Source organism: Ambystoma mexicanum, chromosome 5q (genome assembly GCF_040938575.1).
Source record: "Ambystoma mexicanum isolate Mex_15411 chromosome 5q, UKY_AmexF1_1, whole genome shotgun sequence".
Classification (NCBI taxonomy): domain Eukaryota; kingdom Metazoa; phylum Chordata; class Amphibia; order Caudata; family Ambystomatidae; genus Ambystoma; species Ambystoma mexicanum.
This window is the reverse complement of record NC_090933.1, coordinates 1,370,470,934-1,370,485,266: the sequence shown is the minus strand read 5'-3', so window position 1 is coordinate 1,370,485,266 and position 14,333 is coordinate 1,370,470,934. Positions and strand designations below refer to the sequence as shown.

At 47.1% G+C, this 14,333-nt stretch overlaps 1 protein-coding gene across 1 annotated transcript in view; it reads right to left on the bottom strand.

Moving 5' to 3' along the window:
* LOC138498160 (zinc finger protein 268-like) overlaps positions 1-14,333 on the bottom strand; it is a 127,322-nt gene that overhangs the window by 101,339 nt on the left and 11,650 nt on the right. The window contains exon 2 of the mRNA XM_069622039.1: positions 8,346-8,477. The gene's annotated coding sequence lies outside the window, so the exon portion shown is untranslated. The remainder of the gene's footprint in view (positions 1-8,345; positions 8,478-14,333) is intronic.

Here is a 14,333-nt window from a genome sequence, read left to right as displayed (position 1 = left end):
AGACCCATCTAACCATAAAGGCAAGTAAATGTCAAATTGGTCAGAGCAAAGTGGTCTACCTTTGTCATGAGGTAGGGGGAGGTGAAATAAGGCCGTTGCATAGCAAAGGGCAAGCTATACAAGAATCGGCCACCCCTACTACACAAACCCAAGTGAGAGCCTTCTTAGGGCTCACTGGTTATTACAAGAACTTCATTGAGAACTATGGGTCCATAGCTTCTCCCTTGATCGTAGTTTACTCACCCAAATTTTCTACAAGGGTCAAATGGAATGAGGAGTGCAACAAGGCATTTGACGGACTTAAAAAAGCCCTTTGTAAAGCTCCAGTTTTAAGAGCTCCCGGCTACAGCCACACCTTCAGCTAGATGAGAAAGGTAGGGAACACCCAATCTGCTTCATCAGCAGGAAACTGAAGGAACCTGAGACGAGGTGGCCAACCATAGAACGTGAGTGTTTTGCCATTGTGTGGTCTCTGAAGAAGTTTAGACCATAATTGTATGGATCTACTTTTGTGATTCAGACTGACCACCAACCCTTGAGATGGTTAATGCAGATGAAGGGGGAAAATCCTAAATTGTTAACAGGGTCAATCAGCCTACAGGGGTTTGATTTTACCATTGAACACAGGTCAGGGTGTAATCACCAAAATGCTGATGGTCTCTCCTGATTGTTTGAGCGACTGGAGTAAAGAGTCATCCAGGGGTGGATTCAATTATCCTGTCCCTTAGTCTGGGGGGGACGAGTGTTAGGGAGAATTCTCATAAATGTGATAATTCCCTTCAGCTTAGAGACCCCCAGAAACTTTGTTGGATTTTGAGGATTTGATTTTTCTTACCTGGAAAGAGCGTTAACCTTTTTTCCCCACTCTTTCATGTATTTTGATATGTGTTTTACATTTGTGTTCTTTGACTTTGGAGTTTTAAGATAACTCCGTGGGCATCTTTTCATGTTTGTTACACAGCACCCTCAGTGCAGTGACACAGGGATGTCTTTGTAGACTTCCCAAAGGTTTAAATACCTTATCTGGGATAAACTATTGTTTCCCAGAGAATGTAAAGTGAAATTGATTTTACTAGTTGTTAGGGAGAATTCTCATTTATGGCTATTTTCCCTCACCTAGTGAGTCCCCCAGCAGCTTTGCTAGATCTCTGGAGTTTATTTTTTCCACTTGGTAAGAGTGAGAGATTTTCCCACACTCTTCCCTATATTTTGCTATCTGTTTCTACCTGTTTTTGTGATTGTGGACTCTGAAGTACACCACTTCAGTAGCCCCCTTCTTTTAGTGTGTTGCACAGCACCTTCAATGCCGTGGCACAGGGTTGTCTTTGAGACTTCACTCGACTCCATTTCTGAGGTGACTACTGTCCCCCAGAAAAGGGTAAAGTTACCATTAACTTTACTTAGTCAATTTACCACAGATCCAGTACACCCCATCTTCCATGGAGTACTGGAAAGGGTTAACTCGTATCCCTTTTTATCTGTACCTCCTAGAGCATTGTTTCGCTCTTTTAACATTTAGACTTGGCTGGTGGCAGTGGTATCTTCCCTAACTTTTCTACCGCGATTATATTAGATAAACATGGTACTGTTCTTGGCTATTATATTAGCCTCGAACATAAACCCACTTGACCAAATCGTCCTTCTTTTGGCTCCGGTTGGGTTTATTCGCCATTTCTTTTTGTTAAAGTCCTTCTTGTGTTTTACTTTGCGCGGCAAACTAGGTTCGCCTTCTTTGTTCACCGTCCTTTGGTGGGCTTTCTGTTCAGAAGCCCTCCAACAGGCACCTGGGTGTCTAGGTGGGCTGAATGTGAGGGAGGGGTGTAGTCACCCCCTGCACAGGGTATCCTAGGAAACCCAAGTCGCACTTTGTCATGATTGGCCAGGGTAGTTGTCCGGGCTGGACAACCACCCTGCTGGGTGATTGACAGCCAGGCTGTGTGAATGGGGGTTTTTCGCATAAAAGGCAGGTCTCTTGAGCTAGAAGTCTGAGAGTCGCCACTGGAACTACAAGGAACCGAAGAGAAGCGGAGAGCACGATGGCTGCTGCAACTACCCCGTCCTGGTGAAGCCCTGCTGCAGTCCTGAGCTATCTGCCCTTCAACGACTCAGAGAAGATCCAGTCCGGAGTCTTCTTCCCTTGAGCTTGGTGGGGATAACCAGCTCATCTTCTACAGCCAGAGGCTCCTCTTCCGTGGTCGAAATCGCTGCACACTGCTGTAGTGGTCCGGATAGCCACCTGAAGAGCCTCTCCTGTTTTTCAGGAGCGCACCTTTTATTCCTTGTCGCTGCTGCCGGCCTCATCCCTGTGTGGTGCAGACCCCCTTCAGACGTCCTCCTTCACGATGAAGCTCCAGGAATCATGGGTCTGCGGGAAACCAAGAGCAACAACTGCCAGGGCACCAAGTGCACCATTGGAACAAGGTACTGTGTTCTGTTGAGGAAACTGGGTGAATCCCTTTTTCTTCATTTCCAAGGCTTGCCCTTGTCTTCCCTCCTTCTTATAACTTTTGCTTCCGAACCTTGACAATATCGAAGTACTTTTGGCTACGTTGAATCGTGAACTGTCTGACCGTGTGATCTTCAGCAACTGGCCCCGGTGTCTTTCGCCCTGGCTCGGGCCCTTTGACTTTTGGACTCCTGTCTCTGAATGATTCTTGATTCTGCCTGCCTAATCAAAATATTGCCGGTGATGGTTGCCTCCAACTCCCTCAGGGTATCTCAGGTGCTAAGTGTTTTTTTGCCCTGGTAGCATTTCATGTCACGGACACGCGTTTGATTAGTAGACCGAGCTGTCAAAAAGTGATCGCAATTGTATTCGCGGTAACGTGTTTTGTTCATAACACCGGTTCATTCAAACACAGGGTACTTACCTTGAGACTTACGGTACAAAGTGAATTGGTAAGTTGTAGTATATTTAACATGTGTTTTTTTATTTGAGTTTAATAGAAGTGTGGTGTTTATTACAAATGGTTTAAAAATAAATGTACTTATATTTTTCTACCTGAAACCTTGAGTCAGTGTTTGCTTGAGTCACAGTAAATTGTGGTCCCTTTGTGTAATCTCTGCTACTGCTCATATACTCTTGAGATAAGCCTGGCTGCTCCGCCACTGCTACCACTCTGACTTAGTAGTACAGGCTTGTACCAAAGGTAAAACTTGTATTGCCACCTGTGGTCTTAATCGTGTGGAGTGGTCCCTAAGGGCACTGCACAGGATTCTGCCTAATACTAGTCTTTCCAAATTCCTAGACCCAGCACACACCATCGTACAATGCAGTGTTGGAGGGGTTACACAGTATCCCTTGCGTCTAAAATACTCATGTAGCAGTCAAATGCTACCCTTTACTATTGAAAAGGCTGGTGGCAGTGGTTTTATAATGAACTACCATGATTTTTCTCGACCGCGAACACCGGTAGCGAAAAATCACGGGAGCCATGTTTTTCAAGATGGTGCCTTAAGCCCCTTTGTTTAAACGGGTCCCGGTCTGTTTTTTTCACTGTTTTCTTTTTGGAAAGGTCTTTCTAGTGTTTGTCTCTGCGCGCCAAACCAGGTTTGGTCCCTTTGTTCGTGTGCCTTGGGCAGGCTTCAGGACTGAAGACCGCCTCTGGCGTCTGAGTGTCTGGGGTGGGCAGGAAGTGAGGGAGGTGCCCGAAACTCCCTGTGCTTAGTCTCCTAGGAGACCCAAATGCACTCTGGTGTAATTGGCCGACTGCCGGTCCGGCAAGGACAGCCACCCTGCTGGGTGAGTGAAAGCTAGGCTGGAATGAATGGGAGAAAACTGTTTAAAAGGTGAGTTTCTAGGACTGGAAAGCAGAGTCGACCACTGGAATGAAAGAACCGAAGACGAGCTGGAAGAGGACAGCTGCTGCAACTCCTGGACTGTTGGTTTGCCCGGTGAAGCCCTGCTGCAGGTCCGAATTACCAAACTCCCTTCGACAGAGAAGCTCCTTCGAGGACGGCTTCTTCCTTTGAGTTGGTGGGACCAATCAACTCATAAGACACCTGGATACCATTCTCAATGATGGTTAGGATTGACATGGGAGAGGGACACCAGTTTGTGTTCTTGAAACTACAGCTAATGGAACTGAAGTGACTCCATTTTGTTTTCTTTCTTCGATGATCCCGTGCAGTGCATGATTCCCCTGAATCCTCCCTCTTGTCCCCACCACTGAGGCTCAGGAACAGAGAGATCCACAGGACCTGCCAGGAACCACGACTTCAGCAGCATTTGTTTCTTCATACAGAAGGTACTGTGCCAACTCGATTGAGAGAACGCCACTCTCGCAGTGAAAGTTCGTGAAACTTTCCCAATTTACAGGCCTAATCAGCTTGTGACCATCGTATGATCCTTTTTCGCCTAAACTACTTCTAAGACCTTTCGCAAAGACTTTACCTTTTGATACCAGAACTGCTCTTTCCTATCCAGAACACTTGCCCATTGACTTTGGCCTGGCCTATTGACTTGAACTGAACTCTTCTGGTGAACTGAAACTATTTGCACTGCCTAGAAAGTATATGTGATCTATTTGACTTACTTTTGTCCTTTTTGCTCACTGCTAAGTAATTGAACTGCCATTTTGCTCCTATTTTAGGGGAGCTCAAACTGCCTCAAAAGCATTCTAAATTATTGGGCCTCATTACGAGTTTGGAGGTAGCCATACCCTTAACAAGGGCATGGCTACCCTCAAACTGGAGTCCGAGTCCCGCAAAAGGGGACTTACCGGGCCATTCCAACCTTGGAGGGCCCGGTAATTCCCTTTCACGGGACCCGGAGCTGGTACGTCCCATTCCTATTTGAGCCCCCATAGGGCTCAATGGGAATGGGGAGGATGGTAGCAGTGGTACCGTTCATAACGGTACCAATGCTACCATCCTGGTCTGCTCGCGGGTGCCGCACTGCACGCCTGGTCTGACTGAGTGTTCTTGTCTGTTGTAGAGTTTAGTGAGAGGAGTTAGTGATGAAGTCCTAGAGATGACCGATGTGATTAAAGGACACGGCACCTATATTGATTTTTTGCAAATAGATGTCTATGAAACAGTAAAACTCTTGTACCTATGGGGCCTCATTATAAGTATGGCAGTCTGGGAACAACGGTATCGGTAAGCATGCCGGTACTGTAATTCCCAGACCGCTATATTACGAGCAGTGTTCGCGGTCGGTGACGGTGCCGGTGCACCCGACGTCCCCATTCCCATTAAGCCCTATGGGGCACAAATGGGAATGGGGACTGACAGGCACCAGCCCCCAGCAATGCAGGAATTACTGGATCCAGCAATGTCGGAATTACCCGGTAATTCCTCATTGACGGGTGCCGTAAAAAATGCAACTCTGGCAGCAGCCGTGCCTGTTTTACAGGCACGGCTACCACCAGGGTTATAATGAGGCCTATGGACTCTGAATTTCCTATGTCTGCTGTTTTGTTATAGGGGAAGACTTCCACAGATTTGTTAATTGCAGTTTGATCCAAGATTGAAGACTTGAGATTCAAACTAAAATTAGGAGTGTTTAATTAAAAAAAATGTTAACACAATGAAAAACTCAGGTTGATCAATTCTGTGGGGATATTTTAATAAAAATGTTTAATTTTGTTTTTTAGGTTCGCCCTCGAGTGAGGTACTTAGGGATTCTTAAAAAGCTGCTTCATAGATGAAAAAAGATGATTTTATTGGGTTTCTCTATCCACAGGATGTTAAAAAAGACAGTACAAATAGACGTATTTCTATTGTGTACTTGTGTTCATTTATCTTGAAGGTAGCGTCCAGTTTTTTTCGGTTTTGCTTCAGGGTTGAAATTTCCCATATTCCTCTTCTGTTCTGGTCTTTATCATTGTTTTCTCAGAATAAGGGTACACTCAAGTCTGAGACCCTGTTGTTGGTCCTTTTTGTGTTTAGTAATTAAAATCAATGCCAAGATTATGGGCCTCATCATGAGTCTGGCGGTGACCCTTAAATGCGGCGGTAGCGCTATTACTGCCGCATTTAACAATTCCGCCAGATCATGGCCTTGGCGGATTTCCCCCCAGCTCTCAGCAGGACAAATTTGCTGATTTTTGTCGCTATTACCGCCAGTGGGAAATCCTCTGGCGGTATTAGCGCAAATTTTCCCCATTGGGCCCAATGGGAATGAGGGATTCCCGAATGGGCCCAAGGGGGAATGGGCAATAACCGTTCTGCCAAACCCGTGATCCGGCGCTAAATCCGGGGGGTTTGGCGGTAGGGCTAATAGCGCTGGCGGTAATACCCAACTCGTGATGAGGCCCTGTGTATTAAATAGAGATATGTGTTTTGTACAACACCCGTAGCCCCTGACGAATTTCCTAGTATTGACCCCACTGAAAACCTAAGGAAAGAAACATGTTGGGCACATTGTTAATATATGTTTTATATGCAGTGAGTATGTATTTGGGATGATGAAAACGGTATGAATGGGATGTAAGTGGAGCAGTGCTTTTTGAATTAGGTATGTCCAGAGTATATTTGCACAGCACCAGTCACTTTAATAGCAAAAAAACAAAATAAGATTGTTTCACTGCCTGACAGTGGAGTAGGCGTAGAGGCAATAGCACAGATTGCTGCTTATTCATTCATTACTTTTTGCATTTTAAGTGTATTGTGTATGGTGACCATATTGGTAGCAATGTTTCTTTATTACTTTTTCTTATAATTAAAATCTGTATTTTTTATATGAGAGAGTGTAAGAAGCACTCCCCCGAGTGCTCATTACTAGAGTGGGAGAGCCAGGCGGGGCTCGGGCCGAGGACCTCAATTAAGTCCAACCAAAGGAAGGAGCCCACTGCCCCTGGAAAGCTTGCACCCTCCTGCGACACACCTGCTTGGCTCAAGTTTAAAGCGCATATTTCAGTCTTTTTATCTGCATGAAAACCAACAGGATTCCAAGCTGCAGTGAAGCCTGACAGTGGAGCAGCATTTGCCACACCTTGTTGCAGCTTGCAATACGGTTTCCCATCTCCATATATACAAGAGAAGGATACGTGTGCTTGTGGTCATGGGGGGCCTGTAGGCATTTAAATGGATGATTTCAAAAGGGGCTGTGCTGCTTCCATGTACAGGGCTCCCTTTTGTTGTTGTCCTAGTGAAGCAATGTGTTACCTCTCAACATCCTGCTGCAATGCTCCCCAGACAAATGCCACCCCTCTCAGCAGCCCAATAGATGCTGCAGGCGTGCTGCTCATCACTTCCTTTCTTAAATGGGGCATTCAAAGTTGGAGTTATTTACAAGTGATGGTGCATATAAGAGACCATTGTTTTGGACAAGACGATGGTAATGTTTCCTTGTTAAGAACTACTGCAAAGGGACATTTTTATTTTGAAAGCACACACAAAGCACAAGTTAGCAGCATAAATCTATGCCCTCCTGGACAATTGCACACACTGCACAAAAACAGTTTAAAACTGTCTGCCTTATTTTCACATGTTCATATTTAACACGTCAACATTTTTTATTTTAGGTAGAATGTGCCGTTTGCCTCACATTAATGTAGCATGTCCTTTTCAAACATCGAAACACAAACTGGTAACCTTTTTATTATGAGTCTAAGGGCCTCATTACGAGTTTGGCGGCAGCCATGCCCTTATTAAGGGCATGGCTGCCTCCAAACTTGTATCCGAGTTCCTTGAATGAAGAATTACCGGGCCATTCCAACCTTGGAGGACCCGGTAATTCCTCATTCAATGTACCCATCCCCATTCCCATGACCAGACGTCCAGAGCGGGTCCCGCAAGGGGACCTCGTAATAGGGCAGAATGGGTTTAACGGCACCGGCAGCTATACCGGCGCCGTTAAACCCATTCCGCCAGGGTTGTAATGAAGCCCTAAGTCTTGAAAGTGCATTTTCAAAATACACAGGCCATTTTGTGCCTTCTGTTGAATTGCATTCTGGTACTTGTAGTCTTCCATTCAAGGCGGGGGAATAATGCGACAATTGTAAACTTTTTGCCTAGCATATTTCTATAAGGATTTATATATTTGTGTGATCACTTTACTATGGTTCGTGTAAAGGGACGTCATTTCACCGAAATGACTGGGCTAGCGGTAGTGACATCGCATGAACGTTGACATCTGATGATATCACAGGAAGTGGTGTCATTTGATCCCGCCCGCAATTGGAATCACAGAAAGTGATGGCACACAACCTTTCACCCCTTGACAAAACAGGAAGTGGCATCAAGCACTGTTCGTCAGTACACTAAGAAATATATACTTAAGATATCACTGTAATATGATAAAAATGTCATACAAGAATCGATCACCACATATAGCATTAATATCAGTGTGTGTAGGCCCATATTGCCTAATTGCTGTGAATGTAAGCATTTGCACTTACTTTGGCTAGCCTGCAGCTACAGTCATCTTGAGCTTCCGGACAAAGCAATACAAGCTGCTCCTGCTTGGTGTTGGCGTGCTCTGGCCAGAATGGCCATCCGCCTCACAATCCTGAGCTGCAGGATGGGGAAACCTGGCATAGAAGAAAATGGCAACGCGTGGTCAGTGTGCACAAATACACAAAAAACGATTGCAATGTGCGCCTAAAGAAAAAAGAGGAAAAGCACCATGCAGCAAAAGAGACAGCAACACTTAACTATAGTTGCAGCTTATAGGCAGCGCTTAAAGCACTGCTCTGTTGTGTTGTGTTGGGAAGGGGGCAGCCCTGTCCCACCCTCCTAGGCGCTTTAGAGTGAGCCGATCATTCAAAGCACAATGATGGGCCAGGGGGGACGGGGATTGTGAGAGGGACACCTCCCAGTTTAACAGGACCATATTCCAATGTAACCTAATATAGTCTATCCGCATAGTACAGCATAAGGTGCGAGAAGCATTGCTATTTTGTGTAGATACTAGTAATTATAGGTAGAAGGAACAGCCACACAGTAGATGCTTAATTGCATGCACTAGGCCTAAAATCACAAGTCAAAGGAAATCCCCAGCCATGCCTGTCTCCAATGAGGACAGTCCACACCCTCAATCGCCACAATGCCTATTCATTGTTGTAATAGTGTTGCAAAGATGTTCGGGAGGAATGTGCCCTACAAGGCTGTGATCACAGACGGGCGCCTGGTGTGCATGTTATCTCACACTGGCTAAAGCATGACCAGGCCCTTCCTCAGGCGTCCGTAAGTTATAGACCACATAAATGACTAAACCTTAATATCCCTGAATTCCATGATACCAGGTGCCCTTTGACCACCAACCCCAAAGTAACAAGTCCTGAAATGTTCAAAGAGGACGGACAGGGCACATCATTGAACGACAATCGTGTGATTTGTATTGCGAGGTGCTGAGAGGGATACATTACAGGTCAAAACGAGGGTGGAGACCTTGGAGCCAGATGGCGCAGATGAGAGTGAGTGAAATGTGTGTGTGAAGGTTAGAGTGCCCCAGAACCTCCTTTGTGCTCGTTTTAATTGTATTCTCTCTGGTGTGAGCGTTCAGGGGCGTGTCTTCAATTGATGACCCCCAACGTGATCCAAGCGCTTCGGTTCTTAAAGAGGTTTCCAGGCCGCTTCTCCACCTACAGCGACCAGTTCCGAAAAAACATGTCTTCCGAGTGGTTTAGCAGGAGCCATTTTAACCTCTTAAGTGCCAAGGGCGAGGTATCTCGTCCTTCACATTACCTCCGTAGTGCCTAGGACGAGATAGCTCATCCTTTTCGGCACGTTGTTTTGAGTGATCCCTGCAAAGCAGGGATCGCTCAAGACTGTAATCCAACCCCCGGGCTATGTGAGGGGGAGGCCCCCCCCTCACTGCCAGGGGGCTGGATTACCTTCAGTTTTACATCAGCGTGCGTAATGCACGTCGGCGTGAAACTGAAAGTAAATTCACAGCAGCAGCCATTTTCGGCTGCTGCGGTGAAGAAAGAAGGTGAGTGCCCTTCTTTGTCCGCCTCGATCTCCGGCTGTATTTCAAGCCGGAGATCAAGGCAGGTATCGTTGGAAAGGGGAGATTCTCCCCTTTCCAGTGATACCTTGTGTGACAGCATTGCTGATCACGGATCGGGCGCAGAGCTCGATCCGTGGTCAGCAATGACCACTGAAGCACCAGGGATCTGTTTTGGGAGCGGGGGAGGGGGGCTGCTTACTAGGTAAGCGGCCCCCTCTCCCCCAACCCCCCCCAAAGCATGGCGCCACAGCGCTGGAGACCCCTGAGGGCAGTGATCATCTGCCCCCAGGGGTGAAGATAAAAATAAAAAAATAAAACATTTCGAAGGAAGGGGGGAGGTGGGAGGTGGTTTGGGGCCCTGGGGCCCACTAGCCACCAGGGATATTGGAAAAAGTGGTGTCGTTGGAAAGGGGGGATTCTCCCCTTTCCAACGACACCATGTAGGACGCATTGCTGGTCACGGATCGGCACAGAGCGCTCGATCCGTGACCAGCAACCCACTAGATCAGCAGGGATATGTTTGTGACGTGGGGGGAAGGGGGGCTGCTTACAGTAAGCAGCTCTCTCCCCCCCTGGCACATATGTGCACAACCCTGGGGGCAGATGGCTGAACATCTGCCTCCAGGGAAGGGGTAAAAAAAAAGAATAAACAAAAAAAAAGAAATAGAACGGGGTGGGGGGCCTGGGATTTTTTTGCGCCCCTGAAATGGTGGTGGCCCTCACCCTCCCACACCAAGTGGAAAGGGGGGCCACCCCTTGTAGCCCTCCCTGGGGGCAGATTTATGCCCCCAGGCAGGAGTACATGAGGTGGCCCCCCCATCCAATTGAGGGTTGGAGGGAGGGCCACCAGGAATAAGTGTGCAGGCCCCCCAAAGGATGGGGCCTGCAGGTTAGGGCCCCCCTGGGGGCAGATGGCTGATCATCTGCCCCCAAGGAAGGGAGCAAAATAAAAAAAATAAAAACAAAAATAAAAAACAAAGGGAATTTTGGGTGGGAGTGGGGGACCACTAGCCACCAGGGATATATTTTACAGAAAAGGGGGGTGGCCCTCTCCCCCTCACCCCAAGGGGAAATGGGGGCACCCCTTGTAGCCCTCCCTGGGCTGGGGGCAGATATCTGCTCCTAGGAAGGGGCATCTGACCCCATGGAGGGCTGCATGAGATGCCCCCCCTGCATTTGGTGTGGGGGCGTAGAGGGTCACCCCATTACATTAGAAAATTACCTGGCGGTTTAGGGTGCCCCTCAACCCACCCTAAAGTGTAGTGTACCATTTTCAATTTTTTTCTTTGTTCACGAAACTTGCCTTGGCGCAGAGGGGCGCATTGGTGTGCCAATCTGGCCCCAGGGTGCCCAAACCTTACTGCCCCACCCATCGGGGGTCCTGTCCCACACATTTTTTGGTGGCCCTCTCCCCCCCCCCACCCCAAATGGAGGGGAGGTGTACCTCACGCAGGTTTCCCTGTTTTCCTTGGTGGCTTGGACACACGAGGCCCATATCTGTATGGTGTGCCCGTCTGGAGAAAGTGTGAAATTCAGGTGTCAAAACAGAATTGGGGTTCCCTGTGTTTTAGGCTTTCCCCTTGGCACCCAGGTTGGTGCACCCACACATTTGAGGTACCGTTTTCATCGGTACACGTGTGGAAACGCGGGAAGGTATAACATTTGTTGTGTTTGTGTGGTTTTCATAGCGTTTTGACCCATTTGCTGGTGCCCTTTGTCACACAACCCTTTATTTCCCAAATGTGACCTACATTTAGTCGCTGCTTTAGGCGCCATACACTTTTGTAACTTGCACAAGTCTCCTTCCCTTGAAAAGGTCTGCCTGTGCTCTTTCAAAAAATGTATGCTTGCCATTGCTCACCACATTGGTTTTCCCGATTTACACATGCTAAGGCTCAGTGTTTGGCTTGTGGTAATGCTTGTTTTGTAAAACACTACAAAATATGCGTGCTTTCCTAACTGCAAGAGTCGGGGGATTGTAGCGGAGCATTGCTTTTCTCAACATTCATAGAAGCCATTCGTGTACCAAGCCAACCATGTCCAACACATACCTTTTTTCAGTCATTTTTCTGCTTTTCCTCCAATATGTGGCATTTTCCCCTGCCTAGTTGTTGCCCGACCTACGCAAATCACCCCTTCCTAAACTTGGAATTTTGTCTACTTTTCAGAAATATATGCCTTTCTGTCCTCCAATTCGGCTTTCCCACCCTTTTCTTCCATTGCGTCCATGCATGTCCAATTGGCCAAAATCGCCAAGATCGCCTACCTCTCACAAAACGGTTGATGACCACATCAAAATAATGTGTATTTGTTCCCACTCAACCTGTTCTTGAAAGCCAAGAAATTGGGGAATTCAACACAGCAAACCATTTGGTCTTAGCTTTTACAAGGAAAAAACGACAGGCTTCTTTGTACCTCATTTTATTCGCATTTTTTGAACAAACACAAGATTTTCGCCTTTTTGGTTATTTTCTCTCCCCTATACAGCAGCCTAGGATTCCTGGGTGGCGTTACAACTGCCTACATGTGGGACAAAATGGAGTCAAACAAAAAAGTTACAAGGCATTGAATGGTCACAAACCGAAATCACCAAAAAAGGCCTTGGCACTGGGGGGAAATACCCATGGCACTTAAAGGGTTAAGAGAAGTCCTCTCTGCTCTTTGAAGTGGGCCGTGGCTATGAGGAGAGTGCAGGCCGGTGTTGGAACCCTGTTGAGCGGTTCGGATGAGCACACACATGTGAGTAACCTCTTCTAAGAGATAACAAGTAGGGCACAGATGCATGGGGAAGTGTGAAAGGCCTGAATACATGGAGAGTGAGGTCGTCGATGTGACATGGATGAGGTTAGGGATATTTGTTGTTAAAATGTGTACTAGGAAGAGAGTTTTCGGTAAGGCAGGGAGCCCCTCCTCGGAAGGGGAGGGAAGGTGGAACCACAAGACATTATATTATTTAAGGGAGGAATACAGAAATAAAAGCGAGTGGTCTCATAATAGGCCTGGAAGTAGTGGTCATCCTGCTAGTTTATTATTTTATTGTATTTGTGTTTTATTGAATAAAGAGTAGGCCCTAGATGGGGCGGTAAGTGTGTGCATCACGGTGTGGTATGGTATTGGATGGTTTATGTGTTGATTTTCTTTGTTTTTGTTGTTACAAGCAAGCTTCAGCATGCGTGGTGCGTTACTGCGTCTTTGCAGGGTCAGTAAGAGATAGACACCACTAGCATGGGGGGCTGGAACAGCAATAGAACACGTGTATAAGACCCTGCCACTGTATCGTGCCAGGGTGGAAAAATATAAGCTGTGGATTGCGGAGACATGAGGGGGAGGGGTGCCCTGCACATGGCCAGGGTAGGGCTCACACACCAAGAGCATCTTGGAACACATGTCCACATTTTCAGGAGCTAAATATAAGGGGAAACAGCTACAGAATAGATCTCTGGCGTATGTTTGAAGACGCAGAAGATCAAGGGAACAGAGTAGAGGCACAGAGACATAAAGATGGGAAGGGCAAGAAGAGGGAAGGAGAGGGCGGGACGCCAGTGGTGTGCAGGGTATTATATCCCTTGACAGCATATCCCTGAGAAGGGTACACCAATCCAAGCTATGTACCCATTGCAATAGGGACCCCTTCTGCTGTGGAAGGGTCCCATGCAGCACCAGCAACAACGCTGGCTACCGCTCCCCCACCTGTGTATATTCACCCGCCTAAATTACTGGCATCAGTGGGTTACAGGTCAAGGGAGTTTGAGGATAGACTCACAGGATTGCTAACAGAACTAAGAAGGATACAGAGCAGTACAAGAGCAGTAAGGGATATAGGGGCATCGAGAGAAGGGTCGGGAGAATGGAAATCAGGGGAAGTGCTGCTTACGATGGACATTGATGGAATAAGACATGTAGGTGTTGAGAAAGGAAGAAGCCCGGGTGGGTGGATAATCATGGGAGAGGAAAATACAGTGTTGGGAGAGAATGTGGAGGAAGAGGACAATTATACATTTGCTGAGGGTTAGAGCAAAGGAGAAGGAAGGGGTGGAGAGGCGGGTGAGAATACCCCCCAAGTAGAAGGTCTGTGGGCCGGGGACAGGCTGAGGAAGACGGCTGGCCGGATGGCGTTAATAAAGAGGAGAAGAGGCGTTGTGAAGAAGGGTGTGGTAAGTAGGGCAAAGATGCAGATGACCCTCATACATAAGGGGGCAGGGAGGACACAGTATGTGCCCTGAACCCCAAATGGATATGAATAATTTAATTACCGCGTAATGCACTACATTTTCATGATAGTGAAGGTGGGAGGGGATGGTAAAGAAGATGAAACTGGGCAGGGGATTCAGTCTTCCTGCGTATATGTATAAAGTGTTTTTTTACGTGTGTTCGAGCAATTTCTTTTTGTATTTTCCCTTTATATGCATTTCTGTTTGCCTGTCCTCACATTTTT